Source organism: Mastomys coucha, unplaced genomic scaffold, assembly GCF_008632895.1.
Source record: "Mastomys coucha isolate ucsf_1 unplaced genomic scaffold, UCSF_Mcou_1 pScaffold16, whole genome shotgun sequence".
NCBI classification, from domain to species: Eukaryota; Metazoa; Chordata; class Mammalia; order Rodentia; family Muridae; genus Mastomys; species Mastomys coucha.
The window spans coordinates 99,812,817-99,823,900 of NW_022196898.1; the positions used below are offsets into that span (position 1 = coordinate 99,812,817).

The following is an 11,084-nucleotide window of genomic DNA, read 5'->3' on the forward strand; positions in this document are numbered from 1 at the left end:
AGGTAGTCCCACTAAAAACACATCTCCTTACAGAGAAAATGGACAGTTTGAGGAGAATAACCTCAGTCCCAATGAAACCAACACAACCATTAGTGATAATGTAAGTGAGTCTCCCACACATCCTGTCGGAATTTCTCAAGATGAAAAGGTTCTCTGTTGTGATTCTGAAAACTATGGGAGTGAAGGACTAAGTAAGCCACCCTCAGAGGCCAGAATGAATATTGGACATTTGCCATCTGCCAAAGAAAGTGCCAGTCAGCACACTGCCGAAGAGGAAGATGATGATCCTGATGTTTATTACTTTGAATCAGATCATGTGGCACTGAAACACAACAAAGAGTATGTGTAACTATGGTAACCATGAATTCTGCTTTGCTTATCACTTCCCAGGATTTCAGTAGTCGTTAATAAATGTCTGTCCTTAATGCTTTTATTGCAGATGAAGTTAACACTTTAGCAGTGATTTTAGATTTAACATACATTTCTTAACTCAAGCTAAGAGACATGATGTCTGATGTTGAACTTCATTACTCATTTCTAGTGCTGGTATCCCACATGTCTAAAATGAGAAAGAGCTAATGGAAGCATGGTGGCTGATCTCAGAAAGATCAGCGTAAACGGGAGTGGTGACAGTGTTTTCAGTGCTGAGTCATCGCAGCTCACTCTGCCATACACTTGTAGAGCTTTCTAACTTAACATCTGCCTTTCCAATATGGGTGAAATAAATTATGAGCATGGAGTTGTCATCCAGGTACTGGGAATCTAGCAGACTAGAAATTATTCACACTTAATTCCCCATTAAATATTTGATTTAAGGATGTGCTTGATCCATCCTCTTGGCAGTTTGAGAAATAGATAATGCTGTTAACATTTGTGATAGTAATATCTGACATAACCCTAGTTAATACGATTTTTCCCAAGCCCCTGTTGCAAATAATTCTGCGTGCAAAATTATCTACAACTTTGCTCACTTATTTAAAGTATTCTGGAGAGTAATACAAATGAATCAGAGCTAACTGTTTAATTCATGAAGGAACTATAAAGTGTTCATCAAAACACTTTTTGTTTTGTTAAGCTAGTGTTTCTCTGTGTAGCTTTGGCTGTTCTGGAACTCACTCCATAGTCCAGGCTAGCCTTGAACTCGGAGATCTACCTACCTCTACCTCCTGAGTGCTGGGATTAAAGATGTGTACCAGTACTGCCTAGCTCATCAAAACTATTTTAATGAATAACAATGACAAATGTAAATTAATTCCTCTTGTAGGTCAGTTCTTCAGCTACTATCTCAAAGTCAGATTATACTGGTTGTACAAATCCAGTTGGATTTGAGGAATTTTTCTAATGTTTTTTTGTGGCAGATGCCTGATAAAATAATCATATCAGGGCTCTGGGACGTGATCTTTTTGCTACATTTATTAGATCGATCAGGACTTTAATCTGGCAGTATTATGGCCTTTTATCATATGTCTCCTTTCTGGGGGAAAAAAATTCTTTTTCTGTGTTCTTTTAAAATTGTATTTTAATACTGTGTTTTAAGAAAGACTTCCTAAGTGTTTTACAGCTTTTAGGTTATGAGTCTAATATACCTGAGGTCAGTTTGAGTCAGAAAAACATAATTGCAAAAAGGAAGAATTTCAGGTAGAAGATGAACTGGTTCGTGGTGCCAAGCCATGGTGCCTCAGCATGAGAGGCTAAGGCAGGAGGAGGGTCGCCTGGGTCTTAGAAGGGAACCCTGTCTTGAAAACCTCAATAAACCCAAGCAGATCAACAAAAACAAATGCTTTCCATTTATACATAATCTTTTTTAAAAAGGTTTTTATTTGCAGGAACAAGGAAGATGTATGTTTTAAAAGAATAACTAAAACCTCAAAAAGTACGATATCTTGCTTTCTTAGTTTTGGAATGTTGTCCAGGTTGGTGTTGAATTGTGAATGCAAGTGAATCTACTGCTTTAGCTTCCTGAGAAGGTGGGACTTCATGCTTGTGTGACCATGGCCAGCTCCAGTTTAAACAAATGTGAATTTCTTTAGAATTTATTTCTTCTGAACTGAGAGCCTGGCAAGTGTAAGGCACATATTCGGCCTCTGTTCAAGCCATACCTGTTCTAGGAAATGATATTTCAGTAGGTTTATTTCCCTTTGATTTTTGTTGCCTTTGTTATGGGATATTCTCTTAAGTTTTCACTGGTTATTGATTCTGGAAAACAGTGATTTGCACTCTTGTCACTTTTAAAAATGAACTCTAATGGTGACTAAGAAGAACAGTACTCCCATAAAATAATTATCCAGGAAGTGGCTGTAACTTTCAAAGGTGTCATGACAGTGTGGGGCGTGGAGTCCCTTGTGGTTTGGGATGCTGTTGGCTTTTAAGACAGTGCTCTATTCTGATGCGTCATGGAGTGGCTGGGTGACAGAGATCACTGGTTTTGCTCCCCATACCTTTTGCTTTATCCTGAGTCTTTGAAAATGGCACTTACTTCTAGGTTTTACTTATTTTTGTTTTCTGCTTCCATTACTAGGGAGCAAAACATGTTGTACATGTTAGGAAGTGTTCAACCACTGTTTTTCTGAGATTGGCAGGGATTATCATACTTAGCATCTTGGTTCCAAGTAATCTCAAGAAAACAGTACTTGATCATGTTTGATGTCAATTCTTTAATAAAGCCCTTTTCCTCCATGTTTCTATTTTCATGTTTCTTATCCATGTCAGAGATGATTGGCTTTTACTAAAAAATAAATCAAGTGATTGTTTAAAAATAGCATCATTACAGTTGTCTAGTGCTTTCAAGTATTATGGAAATGTAAAGTACTTTGAAAGTGTTATTAGTGGATTGTACACAATACCTCGTATGCTAGAAAATATCTCTAGCCTTTAAAACTGGAAATTTAGCATTGTCTACAGTATTTATGAATACTCTTCCAGAAGGAAGCAAGTCGTATCTCCTGATGCCAGTTAAAGTAGGTCATTATAGTGGGGCACCACGGTGCACAAATACGTATCTACAAACCCCATCTCAAAGTTCTAGTAGAAAATGCTGTTAAGTTAGGAGGCTCCGATTCTACCTTTTCTAACTTTTCCTCTAAGCTAACAGAAATGGTTTAATTGGCAGCCTTCACCCTGTCCTTTTAATTTATCCATCTGTTTAAAAGACTGTCACATATAACGTGATATTTTAGAGTCCTAGCTTAAGACATGTTTCATCACAAGTTAGGTGATGGCACCGAGAGAGAAATGAGTCTTACGTGTTTGGGGTACTTAGCTCTGGCTCACATTGTACTTTTTATTTTTTCCCCAAGAGCAAACTACACTTGCCCACTGAGGAGGGGGACTAGGAAGCATGTTCTTGTGATTCTTGTGCATAGTTACCTGAGGTACTCTCAGAGGGCAGAGGGCCCAAGGCAGTGCTTTCTGAAAAGTTGCTGGCCTAGCTGCCTCAGATAAGCTTTTAAGGTTCTTGCTCTTAGGGTCAGATGAGGATTTTAAACTCTGTGTTTCCAATCCAAGAGTTAATCTCACAAAGGAAACTTTGAAGCGTGTATGTATGTCCAAGACAGTTATTAAGTAGGTGTATTACACAGACAGCACATCAGAGGCTCACTGCCAGGGTCAGAGGTCTAACTCAGTGATCGCACACTTTGGAAGATGTCTGAGCCATACTGCTGCAAACATAAAAGGCCTCATGAGTTAATGGTAGAAATGGGGTTATTTATATCTTGGCCATTTTAAAAAGTAGGGACTTTTTGTTTTGTTTTTATTTTCTTGAGACAGGGTCTCTTGTAGTCCAGGCTGGCCTCCAGCTTGTGATGTTGCTAAAGGTAACCTTTTCCTCTCTGGGATTACAGGAGTGCCATCGACCACTGGACTCAGTCTTCCGTCTTCTAGTTGGTAATCGGGGCCATGTCTAGTTACTTATGCAGTGTTGACTTAGGCTTTTAGGTTGAAAACCTTATAGTTTGTTTTTTAAAATCTGACTGTCAGGATCATCATCTTAGATAAGTAAGCACCATTCCTGGTTAACTTACCTTCATGCTTTTGTTGTTGTTTAAAGAATGTAATCATAGTATGTCTGTGAAGAAAAATGGCTTCAAATAGAGCATTTGGTTAATTTGGGAAGACTATTCTGAGGGCTTCGAATGCAGTGGGAATGGTGTGCTTGGTGCTTCTTAGCTCATGGGAAGAGCTGTACAACCAGCCAAGCTTGCCCCGGATTGGGTGTAGAGATTGATAAGGAACAAAAGCTATAGCTGCTGTCAGGGAGTCCGTCACTGACTAATCAAAACATGAAATAAACTGTTGCCAACTTAAAAATACTATTTTATTATGTGTATGGGTGTTTTGCCTGTGTATGTTGTGCACCACATGGGTGCAGCCTGGTACCTGTAGAGGCCAGGAGAGGATAGCTGGTCCCTTTGTGCTAGAGTTTCAGATGGCCGTGAGCCACCGTGTAGGTGCCGAGAACCCTGCACCCAGAGTACTAACAATCCTGGGAGAAGCAGCTGCTGTTCTTAATTACTGAGCCAGCTCCAGCCCTGTTGCCAAAAATCTGAAATTTTCAAATAATGTAGATGATTCTAAATGATTCTCTGCACTTATAACCGTCACATTGTTGATTTATGTGTATCCCTTGCAGAGGTGGTGGAGGAATACTCCTGATACCAGGATCATAATAGGTCTGGTTTTTCATGTTGGATGCCCCTTACCTTTATATTCCAGTAGTTCTGCTTGCTCCTACCTGTGTTCTTTTGGCAATGCTGTGGCTTAGCATTTCCTTTCATTTTTGTTGAGTTTCCATTCTAATTGGTCAGTATAAAGGATGCCTTTTTTGGTACATATCAGTAAAGAATTCTCTATAGAAGGCAGGGCTTAGAGAAACAGTCCGTGACTGTAATGGCACTATACCTATTGGATACTTGTTGGATCCAAAAAGGATTCAAATGAGTATGTGAACATATACATATGGTAAGATTGGGGCAGGCTAAGGCACTGATGTTTGTGTGTAATACCATTATGGTCGTGGGTTGTTTCTCCAAGCCCTACCTTCTGTAAAGAATTCTTTATTCTGGCTGGTTGGGACATGTATAATGTTTTGCTTTGTGAGCACTTAATTATTTTGTGTATAGCTCCATGGTAGTTATTTGCATGGTCTGTAGAAACCTTCTGTTAGGTTTGTGTAGCTTTGTTTCCATGTAGAGGCTCCGTGTACATTTAGGCCGTTTTCTAGGATTTCTTCCTCTTTGGTGTTGTGTCCTGCACACTCTCCCTCCTCAGCTTGCCCAAGCTACTTTCCGATCTCTGTCGAGAGGTAGTTCTTCCTAGTAGGGACTTTCCTCACTGCTTTGTTCTCTTGCACACATTTCTGTTGTGCATTGTTTGTTTCGTGGGGTCTGAAAACAGTTACTACTTCTCCGTCACAAGTGTCAGTCAGGGTCAGTTATTCTGCCATGGCTGTAAATAGATACATGAGACTTTGTAGGTCTATCAATTGGTGTGAGCCTGAATGAGGTTATGGTGTTCATAAGTGGTTGTAAGATTGCTGATGTGGGTGGTAGAAACTGAACTCAAGTATTCTGCAAGAGCAAAGAGTGTTCTTAATTGCTGAGGTATCTCTCCAGCCCGTCATTTGGCTTAATTTTGTTTTGTTTTGTTTTGTATAGCTCTGGCTGTCCTGGAACTCACTCTGTAGACCAGGCTGGCCTCGAACTCAGAAATCCGCCTGCCTCTGCCTCCCAAGTGCTGGGATTAAAGGTGTGCACCACAACCGCCCGCTTAATTTTATTTTTAAAGTTTATTTTAGATACTTAATTTACTTTATATATGAGTGTTTTGCCTGCATGTTTGTGAGCCACTTTATAGTTCCTGGTTCTATCCCCCAGTGTAGGGGAATGCCAGGGCCAGTAAACAGGAGAGGGTGGGGTGGCAAGCATGGGGAGGGGGGAAGGAACAGGGGTTTGTTTTTGTTGTTGTTTTGTTTTTCTTTTTAATTTTTTTTTAATTTTTTTGGAGGGGAACCTGGGAAAGGAGATATCGTATGACATGTAAATAAAGAAAATATCTAATTAAAAAAAAAGAAAAAGAAAAGAGCATCAAGCTGGCTGGGTGGTGGTGGCGGCGGCGGCGGCGGCGGCGGCGGCGGCGGCGGCGGCGGCGGCGGCGGCCCACGCCTTTAATCCCAGCACTTGGGAGTCAGACAAGGCAGATTACAGAGTTCAAGGCCAGCTTGGTCTACAGAGTGAGTTCCAAGACAGCCAGGGCTACACAGAGAAACCCTGTCTTGGTAAAAAAAACCAAAACAGAACAAAACAAAAAGAATATCAAGTGCTTTAGCTTCGGAGCCATCTCTTTAGCCTCATATCGTATTGTGATTGCTTCACCTCTCCCTCCTTTTTTTGAGACAGGGTTTCTTTGTGTGTGTAGTCTTGGCTGTTCTGGAACTCTGTGTAGACAAGGCTGGCCTTGAATTTACAGAGATCCTCCTGTCTCTGCCATTCAAGTATTGTGGGATTAAAAGCATAAGCCACCACCATTGGCTCACTTTTTCTCTCTTTTGCTTTTTTTAAAGACTGGGTCACTTAAGTAGCTTTGGCTGTCTTGGAAGTGACTATGTAGACCAGGCTGGCCTTCAACTCACAGAAATCCACCTGCCTCTGGTGAGATTAAAGACATGTGCTGTCATGCCCAGCTTTACTTAATTTTAATGTACACTTGAAGGCATTTCCTCTTTAATGGTGCCCCCCTACCTGCTGCTTGGAGCTTTGGGAATGTTAATTACCACTAGTTCAGATACTGAGGCTGAACTCGGCTCTACTGTTAAACCTTTACCTCCAGTCCTGGAAATTAATTTTTTGTTGATATTCTTAGACATCTATTGAAAATTGGAATAATAGGAATTATAGTTGAAGAATAAAGTTGACTATTACTTGAAATATGTTGTTAGCTATTGCCGTGATTAGAGCAGTAATTAAAATTAGATCAGTGGTTAAGATAAAGTTCACAAAGATCAGCAAGAGAAAGTGGCATACAAGAAGACATAAAGCTATACTAGGTTTGAAGCAGTAACGCCGAGAGATTAAGTGATGTAATACCTCTGGATTTTTGCTCCTTTTTCTTATTGCTAGGACTTTTGCTGGACTATATCTACTGTATACTATGTTTAGAAAGGTATAGGAATGTACTCCTTTATAATACCAGTACCAGTTTACCCTAATTTCTAATAAATAGCCTTTAATTATTTTATTTTTTTATGTACATGGATACTTTGTCTACATATATCTTTGCATCATGTGTTTCCAGTGCTGCTGGAGATAGTAAGAGGGTGTCGGATCCCCCTGAAACCAGAGTTAGAGACAGTTCTGAGCTACCATGTGGGAGCTAGGAACCAAACTTAGAGCCATGAAAAGAACAGTTTGTGCTCGTTCTTATGCATTTCTCCAGCGCCAGCTTTCTTTTTTAATAAAATTAAGTAGTGGGGTGTAGTGGGGCTTGCCTTTGACTCCAGCACGTGGGAGGTAGAGGTAGGCAGATCCCTTGAGTTTGCGGCCAACCTACATAGTTCCAGAACAGCCAGAGCTACATAGTTAAACTCCGTGTTGGAAAATAAAATTTTTAAAAAAATAACTGGAATGTCTCACAGTTGTTTTCTCTAATACCTTTTGCCGTTTAAGTTAGATTTTTTGATTTACCTTTTACTTTGCTATTTTTTACATTTCCTACATTATTATTGTTCCACTTTAGATCTGTAGTATACTACCAGATTCTTAAAATATATAGTATATATTCTTAGAAGGAAAGCTTTATGGTCATAGTTTATTGGTAATAAGGGTATGAAATGAGATAATCAAACTGATTATAGTTAAAAAGAAGTGTCTTTTTCCTTCTGATTAACACATGATTGTGCATTTTACAAATTTAGTGTGATACTAAAAAATGTATACATTATATAAGGGCATACATATATATGAGGGTATTACATAAGGGTATATAAATGTATACATTATATAAATGTATACATTATATAATTATATGTAATTATATAATTATTAAGAAAAGTGTTACATCCATCAACTCTCAGTGTTTGAAGTTCATGCTGATTGGGTCAACAACAGTTAACTGCTCTTCTGGAGAACACAACTGTTTCCTCACTGGGTTTGTTAGCCATCTTCCTCAAGTCCATGTTCCCAGGCTCTGTTGGAGTAGCTGCATAAACTCTAGAGCAGGCACTTATGTGAGGAGCCATGGTAGCAGGTATCTAGCACACATTTCATAGTTTTTTGAAGTTAGAACTAGATAAGATTTGCATTTTTTAAAATGGTATCTCATTCAAGTGTAGACTAAAATTAAGTTCCTTACAAAGGCAGTGTGGTTGATTGTACCAGACTCGAAGAACACGCCTGCCTCCATCGTGGTGCAAGGCCAAGCAGATACCGTAAGAACTGCTACATCACTTGTATAATTGTAGCTGGTAGATTGTCTTCTGAATGTGCTTTTTGCATTTCACCTTGGTTTTGATACTACTCAGTCTCAATTACTAGCTATTTTCTTGTCGTCTTTCTCTGGGGTTCCCATTAGCTACTGTGGCTTAGAATTATGTTACCCGTTTAGTAATGGATTTCAGTGCGAAGCCTGAGCGCCGACTATTCCATTGCTCAAGACTGTTTCCATTGTGGCCCAGCAAACAGAGCGACCATGTATGAGTTTATGACTGCTTCCCAGTCATTTTCAGCATCTTTCAGTAACTTGGCAGTGTCTAGAAGAAAGGCAGCTTTCAACTCCTCTACCGGCTGTGAGTTGAGCTCTGTGAACATGAGTCAGTGTCAGCTCTTCTCTGGGTCATCTGAAACGGTCTCTTGCTTTGTGTGGTACAAGTCCCCAACTGATTGTGGTACAGTCCCAAACTAACCTTTTCGTGTGACGAAGCACATACTTTAGGTACTGCCTGCTCACATATAACACTCCCTTTGCTATCTGTCCCTTATGTCTATGTGCTAGCCCATTTGAATGGAATTTACTGATTTATCTGTTAACTATGTAGTGGGCGAGGGGCAGCAGCCTGTAGAGGTCAGAAGACAACATAGAGGTGCTGTTTGTTCTCCCACAGTGTCAGGTTTGGTGGCAAATGCCTTTACCTGCTCAAAATTCTCTCTCCAGCTCAATTTCAACAATTTGTTTTGGGGATGGGAGAATGGAGGGGTTGCGGTTTCAGAGACTGGGTTTCTCTCTCTGTGTGGCTCTAGCTGTCCTGGAATTCACTCTGTAGCCCAAACTGCCTTAGACTCAGAGAGATCTGCCTGCCTCTGCCCCTGAGTGATGGGGTTAAAGGTATGTGTGGCACACCTTTACTAAGTATGCAACCAAGTATGTTTAACTCATGGCCCATGGCTGTCATGTGCTCAAGGATAGCGTGAGTGCAGCCCAACATAAAATTGTAAATGCTTGAAGATACTCTTAGTGTTCTTTTCCCTCTGTGGTTTTTGTAATTCCCTCACTCCTCCAGCTGAACTTTGTAGATGTTGACATTGTATTACAATGTGGAAATGATGGGCATGCCTGAAGGGATGCCTTCTCATGTCCTTCCTCCCCGCTCTGGTCTGTCTGACTCTGATTTCCCTGGTTATTGTCCTCTGTTAACAGGGGGAGCCCTCTTAGTTAAGATCATATTCTCTGAGAAGTCTTTCTCTTCTCAAGACTGATCCAACACTGTGCTGTATTGTGGTGAGTGATGACTGCTATAATTGTATATAATAGACCACAAGCTTTTTGAGAACCATGTCCTTCAACATAGGAGAATTTCCAAGCCCCTAACCAGTTTTGGAAATGTTAAAAAAATTAGCATACTTCTGGTAATGAAGTCTTTAGTTTTTCAGTGCTGAAAATTAACCCTAGGTTTTTGTACATGCTAGGCAAGGATCTACCACTGAGCTGGATTCTCAGCTACCAGACTTATGTAAAAACTATCTTGATTTTAAGTTTTAAAAAGAAAGTGAATAAGCTGCATAACCATTCACAGTTTATTAAACTTAAACATGGGGAGAAGTATTGGTGGAGTTGTATATTAGAGAATGGGGTTGTCAAACAAATATTTTTATAATTGGAGTATAAAATTGGGAATAACATAGAGTTAGTATGTTTTGACATCAAAGTTTTTATTGTCAAAATGTTTTATGTAATTTCTAAATGTCTTTTTAGTCTTGTTTTGTGTGTAGGCTTTGAATTAGTGCAGAATGGTATGCATCTGGTTCAGGGCTGAAGGACTTGGAAAAAGAGAAGTGTCTCTAACACTGGCTCTGAAGGGTAGATCTCAGGAGTTGGCTAGCCATCCTGTGTGTGTGTGTGTGTGTGTGTGTGTGTGTGTGTGTGTGTGTGTGTGTTTGTGTGTGTGCGCGCTATCAGTGATCCTTCAGTGAGAAACACTGTCTCAAAAAATAAGGTGGAGGGAGATGGAGGGAGACTGCTGCCTGCTGCTGTAGACAGTCTTCCGAGTGCATGCAGTCTGCACCCACACCCTACACATACCTTGTTTCTGTTACATGAAACCTTGTAGCTGCAGTACCGAATAGAAGATCCATTACAGAGAGTGTGCATAGAGCAAGTGAGCTAAAACTCCTGAGTGAGGAAACAAGAACATTTGATCCAACTCGGGTATAGCGGACTGTGTACAAAAGGCAGGGAGACTATGGTGTAGCGGACTGTGTACAGAAGGCAGGGAGACTATGGTGTAGCGGACTGTCTACAGAAGGCAGGGAGACTATGGTGTAGCGGACTGTCTCCAGAAGGCAGGGAGACTATGGTATAGCGGACTGTGTACAGAAGACAGACTACTCGGGTATAATGGACTGTGTCCAGAAGGCAGGGAGACTACTCGGGTATAGCGGACTGTCTCCAGAAGGCAGGGAGACTACTCAGGTATAGCGGTCTATAGAAGGCAGGGAGACTATGGTGTAGCGGACTGTCTACAGAAGGCAGGGAGACTATGGTATAGCGGACTGTCTACAGAAGGCAGGGAGACTATGGTATAGCGGACGGACTGTCTCCAGAAGGCAGGGAGACTATGGTATAGCGGACTGTCTCCAGAAGGCAGGGAGACTATG

At 40.6% G+C, this 11,084-nt stretch overlaps 1 protein-coding gene across 2 annotated transcripts in view; it reads left to right on the top strand.

Moving 5' to 3' along the window:
* The window catches only part of Zzz3 (zinc finger ZZ-type containing 3), a 63,576-nt gene that overhangs the window by 29,853 nt on the left and 22,639 nt on the right, over nt 1-11,084 (top strand). The window contains exon 1 of one of the 2 annotated variants that reach the window (XM_031375899.1): nt 262-354. The exons of the other annotated variant lie outside the window; for it this stretch is intronic. The gene's annotated coding sequence lies outside the window, so the exon portion shown is untranslated. Of the gene's footprint in view, nt 1-261; nt 355-11,084 lie in introns of those variants that run through there. 2 annotated transcript variants of the gene reach the window in all.